The sequence below is a fragment of the Pyrus communis genome, chromosome 11, assembly GCF_963583255.1.
Source record: "Pyrus communis chromosome 11, drPyrComm1.1, whole genome shotgun sequence".
Taxonomy (NCBI): domain Eukaryota; kingdom Viridiplantae; phylum Streptophyta; class Magnoliopsida; order Rosales; family Rosaceae; genus Pyrus; species Pyrus communis.
The window spans coordinates 2,311,225-2,330,372 of record NC_084813.1 but is presented as its reverse complement, the minus strand read 5'-3'; positions in this window follow the sequence as shown (position 1 = coordinate 2,330,372).

The following is a 19,148-nucleotide window of genomic DNA, read 5'->3' as shown; positions in this document are numbered from 1 at the left end:
CTTCTAGGCTGAGAACAATTCCATACTCGGCCTAACCCAATAATTTTAGGTCCAAACATTGCCCCTTCGCTACTGAGGTCATCGATTGCCAATCCTCGATCAAGTCTCGACCTTGAAGAAGCGAAAACGTCATTTTCCATTAGACTTAACCGTCTCGATAACCATCACCATGCGCATTTATGAAATATGATTGCACAATCTTTGTTTTTCACAATGTCTTACCTTGTGTCGATTCTCCGATAAACCTAACAGCCCTTAATCATGGCCCTCAAAAACCTGCACCAGCCGAAGCGTCTCTTCCTCATCAATGCATTAAATCTGCCGCCACATGCAATCGTGCGTACTAAAACCTTAAGAACCTCGATCCTATCCTTAGAGATTTTCGAGATATCCGAAATGATTGGTCATTTCCCAGTCGATTTTTCCCTCAAATTTGAAAATCAAAACGCCTTAGATCATCAAACGTTTACCCTTCCTCTCGAAATGCCTATAAATATCTAAATCTCTTTCACCTGCATTTCACGCTTCCAAAAACCTTTTAAAAATCTCTCTACCATTTTGCTTTCGAAATCCCAGAAAAACAAACTTTCATCCCAGAAATCCTTCCAAGCATTCCTCCAAAATTATTCCAAGCTTTCCAAAATGACTTCCAACGCCTTTATTTCCAAGCTCAACGACGAATGCATCAAATTCAAAAGCTTCATCGATCAGAGCGCCATCAAAACCCTGCGCTTCTGGAGTGACCTATGTACTACTCATCAAATCATGGGGCCACTCTTTAAGGATGCAGTACCTTCATCCATCACTACACTCTTAAAGGCTCACTGCCTGACACCCTTACTGCAAAGGTTCGATTGGTCAAAGTGGAACCTAACGAGGCCCCAAGGAGCTTGGCTTATGACTAATGCCAACTGGGCGGCCTGGGTCATTTGAATGGAAATCTTCTTTAGTCAAGAGTGAAAGGCTCTTGGTATTTATGATGCCATTAAATTTTCAACCATGGAGTTAGTCATGGACAAGGAACTTCTCATGTTAACGCTGAGTCTCTGTTGCTCGGCCACCAACACCATGGTCCTTCCTTTTAGCCCTCTCGGGCCCACCATCCTCGACATCTTGGTTATTCTAGGGGCTTCTCCTTCTAACATCCCGATCGATGCCGCCCTTTTTGGATGCTTGTCGAATCTCGACCTCAAGGCGCTTTTTGATGATCGAGTCGTCGAGACACTAAGTCGAGATGGTCACGAGCCTTCGAAGGAAGAATTCTAGAAATTACACAAGAATTTCTTCAACTACAACACCCTCATCCTTCACTTCGCTGGCCGAGGAAAGGTAAGTCTTCGGAAGGGAGAACACGAAGCCTTCCTATTCTGCTGGTACAACAAATTTATTTGTTGTACCCGGTCAAACAAATGCCTGGTCGAGAATATGCCAGTGGCCGAAGCCCTGGCTAGTGATCATACCCTGGCGCTCAACTCGGCCATTCTTGTCAACCTTCTTTGTTGTTTGGCCAAGGCGATCATTGGCAAAATTGACCCAAATTAGAATGGTCCCCTCTAGGTCTTCCGACTCTGGCTGCAGGTCTATTTTGCCACACTCCGGCTAGAAATCTCCAACTTCCAACCCACTATTTTGCTTGATCTTCAGTTGGCATCTCGCCCGGCGCCTCCTCACCAAGTCGAAGAGGTCTTCAAATATCTCTTCGGCCTAGATGTCCTTTTTGACGATGAATTTTTAGTATGCCGTCGTCAAGAACACCCTTGCTCCTTCAAGCTTCCAACGTTAGCATGGAGTGAAAGTGAAAAGGCTGCCCTTCGTCAAAATTAGGGGTCGATCGTGTTAACACGCGACCTTCCCCCTGGTTGTGACTCTCACCGAGCGAGTTGGGAAGTCTACCACCCCTACTTCACTACCTGGCAGCTCAGATACCTCCAAGGTTGTCCGGTACCTCTACTCACTTCCCGTTCCCTCCTCAGTCAAGAACACCTTTTTGGCTCGTCAAAGAAAGAGTGCAGAGACCAAGAAAGAGTTTCAAGATTGGTGAAAAACATTTCACCTCCGACCAACTCTTCCCGAATCTTTTGGCACTGACACTTTCGGTGACTGGTGGGAAGGGTAAACTCAAACCTTTTTTGGGGATCCAGTTGAAGATGTTAACAAAATCTTCGGCAATCAGCCCAGGAAAACCTCTGTTCTCTAATCCAAATAGCCGACCCGAGGTATACGGCCTCCCTTCCATTTCTCTTTTCTACTATCACTGAACCTTGCTAATTTAATCTCATTTTCTCAGATGGTTGAGCGTCGAAGAAAGCGGACGTGATTGCCGCGGCTGCGGCCAAGAAGAAATTTGCTCTCTCTAAGAGAAGCAAAACCGTCGCGCAGTCTCCGCAAGGCAAACGGTCTGCGAAACTCCCCGACCCTCGAGATCCGTCAAGAAATTAGCGAAGAAAGGGGAACGGGAGATCCACGTGATCTCCAACCATACCACTAGAACAATAGCACCGAACAACTCTCCCCCCGCCCTGGTCTTCCAAGCCCCAACGAAAGAACAGCCAACAGCATCTTGCCAAGTAGCCTGGGTCGTCCTTAAGGTCGTGGCTGATCTAGGGACTGCTCCGCTGGTCGAGGGACCTGTAGTCCTAGGGTCAATGGCTGCTGATAGGAGCATATTTATGCGCCTTAGTTAGCTAGTTCTTATGCATTTTTGTTATGTTTTCTTCGTTAAAGTAGTCTTTTAAGCTACTTTCATGTGTTTTCAGGTTTAAAGGACATATTACATGAAATGATGCAATTTGGAGCTTTTGGAGCAAAACTGAGCTGGAATGTGGTGTATGCAAATGGAGCACGAGGAATGGACGAGGTTGAAGGTCAAAGGAGCTTAAGAAATGAAGAAATGAAAGTGAAGAGCAAAGAAGTCGGAATTGGCAACCAAAGTTTCTAAAGTTGGAAGTTTCTATTCTTGGAGGTTTCCATTGTCGTGAGTTTCTATTCTTGGCTTTGGGCTTTTAGATGACCTAAACCCTAATTCCTTGTGGACCCTAAGCCCATGCCGCACTTAAACCCTAATCCATCAACCCTAAACCCTAGCCGACCTAAGTCATTGCATGCATTCATATTTTTAAACCATTCAGCCACCATATTCCTATTATTCTAATCAGCCGCAACTTTTGATTCCATTCCTCATTCACCCTAAATTATAACATTCCAGCCGTACCATCTAATTCACCCAAAAAAATCCCATCCTTTTTTCTCATATCATGCAGCCACCTAAAAAACCTAATTAAATCCATCCTTGGCGCAGCAACATATCCCATTATTTCTTCTAAGCCGTGGCCTCCCATATTAATCATGGACCCTAATTTCCCCTAAGCCTTCTCCTCCAATATCAGCCGCAGCCACTATATTATTATATTCTCCATTCTCCATTCATATTATTCCAGCCACCACCACCTAAAACCACTGCCGCATCCTTCCTCCACCAATCTGCCATATTTTCACACTTTGCCGCAACCCCCATGTCCCCTAAACACTACCATATCATTCCTTACCCACTCATCCATTTAAATAACCCCTAGAACCTGTCCTAGTTCTTGTGCCGCAGACAAGAGGAGGAGAAAAAGCTTGGGACGTTCATGCCATTCTATTGAGGGTTGCTAGAACGTTTTAGGTGTTGTCTTTCCGTTGAATTCCATGTTTAATTTTGATATTCTTTGTGTTGTGAGTATGAGGAACTAAACCCCCTTGGTTAGGGGGTTATTCGAAACCATGTACATGCTTGCAATATGATTTGATTATATTCAGTTGTTATTTCATAAGTTGTGGATTCAATTCGTTCATCTATTTGATTGATAACTTATTTGTGTATGTTGATTGAGAGTGCACGCTTAGTTTTCATGCATGAATATGATGCTAGATTATGAGGGAGTTTCACCTAATAGTTACAATCTTATAATCACAAGTAGTGAAGGTCGCTTGAAAACGATCGCGTTGAATGAATTCTTAGCATAAGTTTCATGCAATTCATAGTAACGAATGCTTCGTCAATGCTTATGTTTTTCATAGAACTTAATGATTCTTGCTTGTATCTCTATTATGCAATTCATGTAGGGAACTGGTAGGGAATATTTTGGGTTGTCGTATGCGATCATCCAACTTAATAACTTGTGGAAAAACTGAGGGTTAATTAGTGCAATTCACGGTTAATCTGGGGTGTTGAGTATTTATAATTTATTGGAAGAACAACTGAAAATCGTTTTGTTTGCAAGTGTGACATGTGTGGAGAAGAACCTCCTAACTAGCCTTTTATCCATCCTTTTTTATCCAAAAACATTCTACAATCTGTTTAGTTTAAAGTTTCTGTTTTATGTTAAATTTTCGTCCAAAACAAATCCCCCTTAATTTGAAGTCTTAGATTAGTTAGAAAGTGTTTTGATTTGTGTTTCTAAGTATTTTGATTCAAGTTTTCACCCAATTTCGTCCAAATTAGTGTAGGTGCTCAAAACTGCCCAGAAAGTGGTTTCTAGGCAGTTTTGAGTCTTCTAGTTGCTGTTTTGGGTTTTAGGTTTGTTTAAGTGTTTTAACTTTTAGTTTTGCATTCTTTGAGTCGAGTTTAGTGTTTTAAACCGTGTTTTTGAGTTTTTAAGTCAGTTTCCAAGTGTTTAGCAATCCCTCCTAATCCCCGGTCTAGAACGATCCCTACTTACATCTTTACTACAATTTGACAAAAAGAGGGTTTAATTTGTGTGCTTAATTAGTTCGCATCAGCTGCACCTACCAGGGAGAAAATGGCTCTATCTGTCGGGAAAAATCTCCCAAAAAAACAATCGACGTCTAGAAACATAATGTAGACTTTGGGAAGTTACAGATCGAGAATCCAATAAGCCAATCTTCTGGTTTAGATTTATAGGTTTGTGGACCCTACTCTCAACTTTGATCGACGATTGACTTTTTAGTCAACTAGCCTGATTTCTTCTAGCGTGTTGCCAAGCTTAAAGTGTTGTTGAGATTTCATGGAGCTTGTTGGGCTCATCATGATGTTTTTTCTCAGGTGACTTGTGACTCATTTCTCGTACTAGTGGCATCGTATTATATTATACTAATTTATTAAGTATGTTTTGATTTATGCATTGAAAATGTTTGTGGGATGTGGTTTGATTTGTATGATTGGAATGTGAGGGCTAATAGTGGACCGTTAACCCATTGTCATGGAGTTTGTTGCTTCAAGACTCGTTTTACATATCGTATCATTATTTCATTTCTCGTTTCATTGAGCTGTTTTAATTGGGTACCTTGTGCTTTGTTCCCTTTCTAGTTTCGTTGAGCTTTTGTATTTTGAGTACTTGTTACATGTATTATTCTTCGAGAGTTGTTATATTCCTTGGACTTCCGCTAGATTCCATTGAGTGATCCGGAACTGGGTATCTGCTGGGTTCCGTTGAGTGGTTCAATTCCCTGCTCCATCTAGATTCCGTTGAGTGATGGTCTGGAATCCATCATGATTCGTGATTCCATTGAGTGGTTCGATATGCATTGTACTCTATGATTCCATTGAGTGGTCCAGAATCATATCTACTTGGATTCCATTTAGAGGTCCGGAATCCCTTCTACTCTGCAATTTCATTGAGTGGTCCAGAATTGTATTCTAGTTTGGATTTTGTTGAGTGGTCCAGAATCCCTTTTGGTATCTTGGTTTCGTTGAGTGGTCCAGAACTCGGTTTTGATGGATTTCATTGAATGGTCCGAAATCGCATCCTTTGACTTGTTGGTTCCTTGGATTTGATTTCACCTTCAAAGATGTAGGCTTTGGTTGAGCTGTGTCATTCTAGCCCTGCATTTTTGTGTATTTTACGTGTTATTGTTTGGTGTGACTATTGGATGTTGTTGGATATAGTCGTTATGATTATAAGTAGACTCATTGATCAACGTGACTAGAGATTATGTTGCGCTTTGTTAAATGTTCCTCGTGATGTTACATGCCTACAGTGTGGCATTATGTCGAGACCAAGTGGTTTATGTGAAGAATGCTCGAGTGTGGTGAAGGACGAACTACAAATGGCTTGATCCCTTTTTAGGGTATGTAGGCAGTCTAACGAGGAGGTGAGATGCAGCCGTAAAGTATACGAAAAATTATTATGCAGCTGGATATCGAGTTGTGCTTGGTCCATATCCTGAAGGTGGGGTATGTTAAAGATATGGGTATTTGGTGACGTCACGTCTCAATCCGGGATATATGTTGGGATGGGGGCGTGATAGAGAGCCTTGATTCACATGCTCGAAAAAGACTCTTGCATTTAAAGTTTCTCATTTCTTCTTCATTTATAGATATTTCGTACATACTTATTCCTAGAATTTTTTATAAAGTTCTTCAAATAAACGTAAAAGAAAAGTACAATGACTAGAAATTCGAAAACCACAACAAAAGGAACTTCCTACGTTTATAGATTTGGACCAAAGGATGGAGATCGTGATGTAGCCCTACCACGATGATACGCAACGGCTAGTGGAGCAGCACCACCCTGACGAGTCACCATTGTGGCAACCACCACGGTAGTAACCACCATGGCAACACTTGGCAAGCCCACAACACACGGTGTGCAAAGAGTAACTAGGCAACCACAAGCCCAAGCCCACGCCACAAACCCAAGCACCAAAGACAGCCCAAGCCCTGCACACCCCTTCGCTTAGCACACAACCCAAGCTGTTTAAGCCCAGGCCTAACACCCATGCACACTGCACGTGAAGTAGTCTACACACGTGGCCTAGCCCAGGCCAGCGGCCTGACCCACTTTCGTGTCCTAAATTGAGATCCAGCCTACTCCCATGGCCCTCTTAGCAGCCCAAACAGGTCAAAGACCAGTTCAACCGTCCCAGCTTTAAATTTCTGGACCGACGTTTGAACCGAGGGTATTTTCACCTCATGTCTCCACAGATTTGACATTTTTCAACTCAAATCTCACGCCTGAAGTCTATTACACTTCCACCGTTCAAGCTCTTCCACCCCAAATGGCGAACAACACTTGTCTCGACAAGTTATAGAGTTGACAAGCGCATTCGCCCAACAGACAACCTTAGTGAATTAGCTCTTGCAGCGTACTAATATGCAGCATGCCCCAGACAAGTCCCAACGTAGGACAAGGGCAGACGATGAACCTCTCCAACGGCAAACTAGAAAGTAGCCCTTCAACCAGTCACGAGTCGAGCGTTCGGGCAGTATACACTCTTAACTGGGCACGAAAAAACGTGCACTCTCGGTTAGGCCCACAGATAAGCATACACTCACGATTGGGGTCATACTCCGATATTCAACATGAGCAACCTTCCAAGCGAAGTGTTCATTCGCAGCTAGGCCTCTACCTCATATCGGAGTAAACGGACGACAGACGGAGAGAAACAGTTACTCAATCTGGCTCAAGTTTAACTGGCAGCTTGCGAGAAAATCACTCATGAAAGAGCAGCCTAGACCAACAGGTCATGATTGGGGGCAGCCGAGAGCTCCACTACCTCCAACAAAGGTAAATCTAGGATGAAGTATAACAAAGTCACTAACGAGGCATTACAAAGGGACATGACAAATATAAGCAAGTCACCCTTCACGGATGAGATCAAGCAGGCAAAGCCTCCACGTAAGTTCAGCATGCCACATTTCACATCCGTTAAAAAAGATGAAGACCCAAAGAGGCACCTAAAGCACTACCGGAATGCAATGATCCTCTATCGAAACAACGATGCTCTCATGTGCAAAATATTCACCATCAATTTACAAGGCAAGGCGCAAAATTGGTTCCATGCCTGGCTACCACAATCCATCCGTTGTTTCAATGAGCTTTCTTTAGTTTTCAACAAGAAGTATTCATCATATCGCTCGATCAAGAAAAGGTCTGACCACTTGTTCAACATCAAGAAAAACCCAAAGGATTCATTTCGCGACTATGTGAAGAGGTTCAAAACAAAAAAGTCAAAGATGGTCGGATGCAAAGACTCGATAGCTAGAGCAGCCTTCCAAAAAGGACTTCCAGCAGATTACCCGCTATTCGGAGAATTGATCATGAAAATAAGATCTAACTCTGGCAGACTTTTTCTCTCTGACAGATAAGCATGCACTTTGGGATAAAGCTCGCCGATGCACATTCAAAGAGTTGAAAAATTACCTGACATCACCTCCCTACTATTCAAACCGGAAGCAGCGGATGACCTATTCATATGTTTGACGGTATTCGAACTAGCAATAAGTTTACCCTTATACGAGAAGAGCTAAGGCCCAACTACCAGTATTCCACAGTTCAAAAGCTTTCCTTAATGCGGAAACTAGCTACCAAAAATTTAAAAGCTAACTTTGGCGACAGTTGGCAAGCTAAAAGCTCAATTTATACCTTCAGACTTACACAATCATCCTCATGATGCACTATTTTGCCTAATTTTCCAACGAATGCAACAAGTCAACCCAAAAGGCAGGCCAATGGTAGACGAACACCAAAAGGACACACTTAGAAGCAAGTTTTGTCTTTGTCACTGATAGGAGCATATTCATGCGACTTAAATGGCTTGTTCTCGTGCATTTACGTTATGTTTCTCTAGTTATTTTAGTCCTTTATGCTTCTTTTGTGTGTTTTCAGGTTCTAAGGGCAAGGTATGCAAAATGATGCCTTTTGGAGCCTTTTGGAGCAAATTAGAGATTGGAATGGATATCATATGCTTGGAGCCAAGAGGATGGACGAAATTAAAGACTTGAAGTAGGAAAGTTAAATCCTAAAAGACCTCATGTTTAAGCATCATTGAAGACTCCTACGCATTTTAGAACACAAAAACAACATTCCTTGCAACCTTAGGACATTGTCGTGTGTTTCCTTGTGTCTCCCTTCCTTGCCATGCAAGGAAGGGCTTTATTCCCTATTTTAAACACTTAAAGCATTCACTTATCATATCATTCACTTATCAAACCATTCACTTATCACTTATCACTTCCATTCACTTATCACTCACCACATATCATTCATTTATCACTTAACATATCATTCATTTATCACTTATCATATCATTCACTTATCACTTAACATATCATACACTTATCATAATCATTCACTTATCACTTATCATAATCATTCACTTATTCTTTCATCATTCAACCACCAATTCAACACATGCATCTTCAAACATATCAACCCTACAAGCACATGCTCCCCCTAATCCATTGCCGTGCCTTCCTCAACCATTTCAGCCACATTCTTCCACTTTGACTTTCATCATTGCACCACAAATCAATCAACACATGCATTCCCTTCACATTCACCCACATGCACATTTAATCATTCATTTCCCAACTCAATACCGTGCATTTCACTCCCATTTCCAGCATGCATTCACATGCATTTTCAGCACCTACACACCTACATTCCACATGCATAACCAACCTAGTGTCACTCCCATTCATTCCCTTTAATCATTCAGCCACCATCATACATTTATTCTCTTCCCAAACACATACACAACCTGCCATCATTCCAGAAAAACATCCCATGCCGTGGCCTTCATTCCCATTTCCAGCTTTTCCCTTTACATTTCACATGCATTCCATACTTTTCCTAGCTGTTTTCCATCATTATTTCAGCCATCATTCACTCTTTAATCCACATGCATTCACACACACTTCACACAAACAACATTCACATGTTTTCACAAGCTTTTCCCAACAAACAAATCAGCCAACACATGCACCAAAACCTTCAATGCCGTGGGTTCCCTTGGCTTTCCAGCATTCCCATTGTGCAATTCCAGCTTTCCACCCACTTTCCTAGCTGTTTTTCACATGCATTGCAGCCACATTCTCACCCATTCTCTCCCTATATAAACCACACACACTTCATTCATTTGTCATTCATTCACTCCCCACTCCATCTCTCCATTTCTCACACCACAACTAACACAAACATTTCCCCTTAGAATCCAAAACCGTGAGTCCCCCTTCCACCATTCCTCATCCATTTCCATAATTCCCCAAACCTCACCTTAGACCTTGTGCTACAACAACGAGGAAGATAAGAGGGCCTAAACGTTCATACAATTCAAGTTTGAGTTGTTGGAATGTTTAGGTGTTTCTTTGATTTCAAAGTTTAAATTCAATTCTCTTTGTTTTGTACGTATGAGGAATGGAAGAGAAGAATGCCTAAACGTTCATACAATTCAAGTTTGAGTTGTTGGAATGTTTAGGTGTTTCTTTGATTTCAAAGTAATGAGGAACTAATCCCCCTTTAGCTAGGGGGTGATTCGAAACTATGTTTATACTTGCAATATGAATTGATTAACTTTCGTTGGAATTTCATAAGTTGTTGATTCAATTTGTTTAACCGTTTGATTGATAACTTATTTATGTATGTTTATTAAGAATGCGCGCTTAATTTTCATGCATGAATATGACGCTAGAATATAAGTGAGTTTCACCTAATCGTTATGAACTTATATTCACAAGTAGTGGAGGTTGCTTATAAACAATCGCGTTAAATGAATTCTTGGCACGAGTTTCATGCGTATTCCATAGTAACGAATGCCTCGTCAACACTTATAGTTTTCATGATGCTTAATGATCTTTGACTGTTTCTTTATTGTGTTGTTCACATAAAGGACTTTTGGAGAATGTTGTGAATTGCGTTGCGCTAACCCATCCAATTCATTAACTTAAGGAAAACTTGACGGTTAATTTAAGCGGACCTAATTAACCCGGAGTGTTGAGTTTCATAATTTATCGAAAGACCAACTGAGAATCAATCTTGTATGCAAGTGTAACATGTATGGAGATGAACCCCTTAGCTAGCATTCATCCATAAATTTCATATTTACATTCTGTCTAGTTTATTAACTTGTGTCGTTATTTCAATTTTCGTAAAAACCTCAATCCCCCTTTTGCTTTAATGTTCATTTTAGTTAGAATTCAATTTAGTTTGTGTTTTAAAGCATTTTGAGTTTTTGGTTTGTCTTAGTGTTTTAAACTTTAATTTTGCATTCTTTGAGTCTAGTATAGTGTTTTATATTGTGTTTTTACGTTTTTGAGTCAGTTTCCAAGTGATTAACAATCCCTCCTAATCCCCGGTCCAGAACGATCCCTACTTATACTTATACTACAATTGTCAAAAGAGGGTTTAATTTGTGCGCGTATAATTCTCGCACCAAATTTTGGCGCCGTTGCCGGGGATTAGCAAATTTGCTAATCTCTTGGATTGTTTGTTTCTATTATGTATTTTAGTTTTAGTTTTTGAATTGTGTTTTGTTTGTTGAATTCAAGTACTAGAGAAGAACAACATGGCACTTGATAATGCTTCTCTTTTGTCACAGCTCATGAAAAGGTCCCAAATGCAAAGCATTGATATATTTGATCTTCAATCAAGGAATAACGTGTTTTCCAATACTTACAATTCGGATTGGAGTGATCATTCAAACTCTATGTGGTGGGAACCTCAACATGTTCAACAAGAAGGATATTGGCAGCCACCACAACCTCATATTCAATATGCCCAACCAAATTTAAGTTCGTCAATAGATTATAATCAAAAGCTTAATGAATTAATTTGTTTGGTGCAGGGCTCACAAAATCAAGACAATGAGGCTCAACAAGAAGGATATTGGCAGCCGTATGAGGAGTTCTATTCAACGCCTATGCAACCACCACAACCTGCCCAAAGTAATGTAGGTAATTCAAATGATAATGATACGATTTTTCAATTACTTACTACTCTGGAAAAGCAAATTGGGCAGATAGCGGAGTTCGAAGGACAATTTTGCGACCAAGGCGAACTCCCTAGTTCAACCATTGCAAATCAGAAGGGAGAATTTGAAACCACCAATGCTATCATGTTGAGAAGTGACAAGGAGGTTGGAACGGACCCTCAACCATCAAAATCAAATCACAAGGAAGAGGAATACACCCAACCCACGGAAATGGTGGAAACACCTTTACCGGAGGCACCTATTGCTCCTTTGCCATCTAATACAGGTATGGTTGTTCCAAATTTCATTATTTTTAACCCCGTTCCAACAAGTATCCCTATTCCTTGCAGATTCATGACTTCCAAGGAAGAAGAAGGTGAAAAAGACATCTTGGAAGCCCTTCCAAAGGTGACAAGTAGGGAGTGTCATGAATTCATCAAAGAGGACGTTCTTGAAACCACAAAATCCAAAGAAGTTAAATTTGATGACATTGGACAAGTCATAACCATCACTTGCAATCTGGCCAAGTCCAATATCCCTGAAACTTTCAAAGGAGTGGTGTTTGTCATTGAGTTCTTGTCGGACAAAACAAGTAAGTTTTTTTTTTCCAAATTCCATTAGATTTTATACTAACTTGCTATTTTTTTTGAATCAGGCACCTACACTAGAATTCAAACCAATGCCGGTTCACTTCAAGTATCACCTTCCATTCAAGGACCAATTCCATGCCGTTTGATTTTATTTATGTTAATAAAAAAAAAAAAAAAAAAAAAAAAGGAAAAAAAAAAAAAAAAAAAAAAAAAGATACTAAACATGGAGAAAAATGGCGCCTTCACAGAGGATGTTTACGTGAAGCCCCACTAGGAGGCGTCGAAGCAGAAGGCATAGAAGCGGGAGGCATAGAAGCGGAAGGCATCGGAGCGGGAGGCAATGAAGCGGAAGGCATCGGAGCGGGAGGCATCGGAGCTAGAGCATTCCAGGCCTCAATACTTGGCCAAACGCTGGATGACCCAGGAAAAAGGTGCCTCTGGAGATAAGACGCAAGCCTTTGACGGTCACTGTGAATTCGACCCTCAGATTCTTGTAGCTCATCAAGCTTCCTCTTCATGTCCGCCGAATAGTTATTTGCAAGCACATGCAAACTTCTATTCTCGTACTTAAGCTGTTTGATTTCCTGCTTAAGACTTTCCACCTCTGCCATCAACGATTCCACCTGACGGGAGTGGGCAAGCAGGCGTAGGCCCATGTTGGACACAGAGCTCGCACACTGAACACTATGTGCGAGGGACTCTTGAACGGCCAACTCATCGGACCGTCCTGACAGCAGCCTACTATCTTTTGGAGTGAGGAGGTTCCTAGCTACTATTGTAGCTGTTGTGGCGTCCTGCATCACAGAGTCTTCACCTGAAAGAGGACCGTTAGAAGATAAAAAAGAAGGGCGCCATACATTACCTTGACGGGGCGCAACCGGATCGCTGCTGAGACTTAAATCTAAGCTAAGGTTCGATGAGTTTGCCATTTTCTTTCAAAAGTGTTCAAAGAGAAGGGGTGGATGGAGTTAAATTTCGAAGGGCCGGAGACGATTTTCAAGAATGGGAGATCTTCAGAGTGTGTATGTTGGCGGTGATCGATAGCTCTATAAAAAGCCAAGGCGACGCGTCCACCGATTCAAAGAGCCGGATTTTCCGGCGTAAGTTAGACGACGCTCCCTCGGCTTTTCAGAAAACGCGTTCAACTTTGTCAAAAGATTTCTGACAAAGCTGAAAACACGTGGAGGCCATCATCGCAACTACACATCTTTAGCCGACAAGCGCAAAGTTCGGCGACGCTTTCTCTGCTTTTCAGAAGACGCGTGCAGCTTTGTCAAAAGGAGCCGCATCTGCACTACCACGTGTCATTCAGAAAGCGAAGGGGCGCCGTTAAGAAATCGAAGGGGCGCCTGCTCAGAAATCTAAGAGGCGTATTCAGAAATCGAAGAGGCACCACTATTTCAAAAAGCCGGATTTGCGGGATCAAAACGTTTGTCGACAAGGGTAAAAAGTACCACCACTTGCTATTATCTCTATATATGTCGACCTTCATTTTTTATGGCAAGGCAGACCTGAAGAAAATGCCCAACTCTCCCTCACCTCTGAGGGCGCACTCCCAGCAAAGCCTTTCGAAATACTCAATTCTTTCTTCTTCCCCAAAGATGATACCAGATGCCTGGAGTACAGATGACCCAGGAGGAAACGGCGGATTGAAATATGCTGATTCATTCACCGCTTCTTCAAAAGCAAAGGTATCTCATATCATCAAGGTCAAAAGCAAAAGTATCTCATATCATGCTCTTTCCCTGTCTTTTTCTTTGTCCTTGTTCTTACTCGCATGGCAAAGTAAAAGAAGCAATCAGCCGGCACTTGGAGTCAGTCTTCCGATCTGGAGCCAACTGCCTGGAATCTATTCCTGATTGCTTACCTAGCGTTGCTCTCGAGTAGTCATCTTCAACGGTTGATACACTTCCGGAGAAGGGACCACTTCTGCAAAGGGGAGCGAGTAAGGCAAGTGAAAATGATACATTGAAGCATGTGGAGACAAACATAGGCTGAGTTATCCTCCAACCCTTTTCAATACGAATTGGAAAGATTGAACAAAGAAACAAACCAAAGGGATAAGCTCAGACCTTCGGGGGAGACCAAAAGAACCATCCTGCTGCCCAGTTCAAGAAGTAGCACAAAGGAAAATCAACAATGGGTGGAAACCAGTTCAAGAGTAAGCCTGTGGAATCACCAAGATCGTGCCTCAATGCAATCACCAAAGAGAAGATGGAATTTACACTCCATAACCAGATTTGCGTCCCTAAACTCTTCTCTTTGTTAATTACATTCTGCCATGTTTAGTATGTTGAATTGCTTTTTGTGTGTTTACTTATGTTTTGTGTGAATCTATGCTTAAAACATTGAGGACAATGTTTGATTTAAGTGTGGGGGGGGGGGGGGGGGGTAACTAAGTATATTTATGCAAATTCATGGGATTTTATCACCCATAACTTCAAATGTTGTTCCTTGCTGTTTTAAGGTGTTTTTAAATTGTTTTAGAGTGTTTTAGTGTGTTTTGTTTTATAACTCCGAAAATCACATAAAAATTTGAAAAAAAATGTTTTGAAAAGCCTAAAAAGAGTGTTTTGAGTCGTTTTTGTGTGTTTGTGTCTTAGGGTATCTTCCAACAAAATGAAAAGGATTTGGTTTGTAATTGCATGACTGTTAAAGCGAATTATAAACATGGATGAAAGTTTGATTTACTCTTGGTATATGCTTGGTTATGGTTATAATGTATAACTTCACATGCAATTATAAAAGAAAAATTCGTTTTAGTAACATGCTTGAAGGAAGGAACTCAAACAAACGCTACAACCCTGTGAGACTCGAGCCATTGCCTTCTTTGGAGAGTTATAATCTGTGATTTCTTGTTTTCTAAAGTCGTTGCATGATCTCATCATTCCTTGCTTGGTTGCTACTTAGAATGCAATTGTATCATGATAGAACTAAATGCTAGAACTTATATCCGTTTCATTCAAAGCATGACATTGAATTGCATAACATATATCAAGATGAAGTTGTGTAGTTGCCACCATAACCAAATAGCCTTACTTCCCATATTTCGTATTTGTTGTAAGTTTTAACCCCTTTGAGTTTTTTTTAAGCCTATTTTCTTTGTTACCCACATCACCCCTTACCTAGCCTAGTTTAGGACAATCCACACCCTTGTTCTTAAATGATAGTGAGCATGACTTAAATGAATTCCTTTTGAGTTACATTATGAAAGAAAATGAGTGTGGGGGAGAAAATGTTTTGTTCTTAAGTGTTTATGTATGTTTTGAGAGTCAAAAGAAAAGAAAAAAAAAATTGTGAAAAACATATGAAAAAGAAAAACAGAAAAGAAAAGAAAGAAAGGAAAAAGAGCTTGTTCCCCCTTGTTCAAAAGTTGAGTTTTCATTCAAAAGTGAATTCTACGTTAATTCAAATGCTTTGCTCGCTATTTCTTTAAGAACCTTTGTTTTCCATATCCCTTCTTTGTTAGCCAAACACCTTTAGCTCCGTTTCAACCCTTATGCTTCTATCTTGAGTGTTATGTGTTTCAATTTGTGGAGTTTGGAATTGATATGAGCTTATGGTGTCACTGGTTCTCGCATCTAAGTAGTAGCATTCCATTCATGAAATCATATCTAAACATGCTTATTAACTCCAGAAATTGCGTTCTTTGTGATACATATATGTGAGTGTTCGTTTTCATGTTTACATCAATCTTCTCACATATGACTAGATTAGGGTGTGTAGTTAGAAAATCTGAGTGAAAATTGAGTGCATATCTTGTAAGGAATTGAGCAAATTCTCTAAGGCATGTTACTACATTCAAAACATGGTTTTAAATGCTTAATTGTGAACTAGTATATGGTGACTATGATTAAGAATGTACTTAAGTGTGAAGATGACTAAAATCTGTGTGAATGATGATTTTTAACGTGTCATGTGCATTGGAAATCCCTAAGACGGTTGTTGGAAGGTTTAGGTTGTGTTTTACTTGCTTTGTTTTGTTTGGTTTTGTTTTGTTTTTCTTTCTGTTTTGCTCGAGGACTAGCAAAAGATAAGTGTGGGGGTATTTGATAGGAGCATATTCATGCGACTTAAATGGCTTGTTCTCGTGCATTTACGTTATGTTTCTCTAGTTATTTTAGTCCTTTATGCTTTTTTTGTGTGTTTTCAGGTTCTAAGGGCAAGGTATGCAAAAGGATGCCTTTTGGAGCCTTTTGGAGCAAATTAGAGATTGGAATGGATATCATATGCTTGGAGCCAAGAGGATGGACGAAATTAAAGACTTGAAGTAGGAAAGTTAAATCCTAAAAGACCTCATGTTTAAGCATCATTGAAGACTCTTACGCATTTTAGAACACAAAAACAACATTCCTTGCAACCTTAGGACATTGTCGTGTGTTTCCTTGTGTCTCCCTTCCTTGCCATGCAAGGAAGGGCTTTGTTCCCTATTTTAAACACTTAAAGCATTCACTTATCATATCATTCACTTATCAAACCATTCACTTATCACTTATCACTTCCATTCACTTATCACTCACCACATATCATTCATTTATCACTTAACATATCATTCATTTATCACTTATCATATCATTCACTTATCACTTAACATATCATTCACTTATCACTTAACATATCATACACTTATCATAATCATTCACTTATCACTTATCATAATCATTCACTTATTCTTTCATCATTCAACCACCAATTCAACACATGCATCTTCAAACATATCAACCCTACAAGCACATGCTCCCCCTAATCCATTGCCGTGCCTTCCTCAACCATTTCAGCCACATTCTTCCACTTTGACTTTCATCATTGCACCACAAATCAATCAACACATGCATTCCCTTCACATTCACCCACATGCACATTTAATCATTCATTTCCCAACTCAATACCGTGCATTTCACTCCCATTTCCAGCATGCATTCACATGCATTTTCAGCACCTACACACCTACATTCCACATGCATAACCAACCTAGTGTCACTCCCATTCATTCCCTTTAATCATTCAGCCACCATCATACATTTATTCTCTTCCCAAACACATACACAACCTGCCATCATTCCAGAAAAACATCCCATGCCGTGGCCTTCATTCCCATTTCCAGTTTTTCCCTTTACATTTCACATGCATTCCATACTTTTCCTAGCTGTTTTCCATCATTATTTCAGCCATCATTCACTCTTTAATCCACATGCATTCACACACACTTCACACAAACAACATTCACATGCTTTCACAAGCTTTTCCCAACAAACAAATCAGCCAACACATGCACCAAAACCTTCAATGCCGTGGGTTCCCTTGGCTTTCCAGCATTCCCCTTGTGCAATTCCAGCTTTCCACCCACTTTCCTAGCTGTTTTTCACATGCATTGCAGCCACATTCTCACCCATTCTCTCCCTATATAAACCACACACACTTCATTCATTTGTCATTCATTCACTCCCCACTCCATCTCTCCATTTCTCACACCACAACTAACACAAACACTTCCCCTTAGAATCCAAAACCGTGAGTCCCCCTTCCACCATTCCTCATCCATTTCCATAATTCCCCAAACCTCACCTTAGACCTTGTGCTACAACAACGAGGAAGATAAGAGGGCCTAAACGTTCATACAATTCAAGTTTGAGTTGTTGGAATGTTTAGGTGTTTCTTTGATTTCAAAGTTTAAATTCAATTCTCTTTGTTTTGTACGTATGAGGAATGGAAGAGAAGAATGCCTAAACGTTCATACAATTCAAGTTTGAGTTGTTGGAATGTTTAGGTGTTTCTTTGATTTCAAAGTAATGAGGAACTAATCCCCCTTTAGCTAGGGGGTGATTCGAAACTATGTTTATACTTGCAATATGAATTGATTAACTTTCGTTGGAATTTCATAAGTTGTTGATTCAATTTGTTTAACCGTTTGATTGATAACTTATTTATGTATGTTTATTAAGAATGCGCGCTTAATTTTCATGCATGAATATGACGCTAGAATATAAGTGAGTTTCACCTAATCGTTATGAACTTATATTCACAAGTAGTGGAGGTTGCTTATAAACAATCGCGTTAAATGAATTCTTGGCACGAGTTTCATGCGTATTCCATAGTAACGAATGCCTCGTCAACACTTATAGTTTTCATGATGCTTAATGATCTTTAACTGTTTCTTTATTGTGCTGTTCACGTAAAGGACTTTTGGAGAATGTTGTGAATTGCGTTGCGCTAACCCATCCAATTCATTAACTTAAGGAAAACTTGACGGTTAATTTAAGCGGACCTAATTAACCCGGAGTGTTGAGTTTCATAATTTATCGATAGACCAACTGAGAATCAATCTTGTATGCAAGTGTAACATGTATGGAGATGAACCCCTTAGCTAGCATTCATCCATAAATTTCATATTTACATTCTGTCTAGTTTATTAACTTGTGTCGTTATTTCAATTTTCGTAAAAACCTCAATCCCCCTTTTGCTTTAATGTTCATTTTAGTTAGAATTCAATTTAGTTTGTGTTTTAAAGCATTTTGAGTTTTTGGTTTGTCTTAGTGTTTTAAACTTTAATTTTGCATTCTTTGAGTCTAGTATAGTGTTTTATATTGTGTTTTTACGTTTTTGAGTCAGTTTCCAAGTGATTAACAATCCCTCCTAATCCCCGGTCCAGAACGATCCCTACTTATACTTATACTACAATTGTCAAAAGAGGGTTTAATTTGTGCGCGTATAATTCTCGCACCAGTCACCCCAAAAGATTCTACATAAGAGCAATATGTACCTGCAGTTGAGCATCTCCTGTTGCGTGTAACATGGCCCTAGCTCCACAGCTTTCTATTGCGCCTTCACGCCTAGCCTAAGCAATGTAATAGAACGACCCAACGAGGC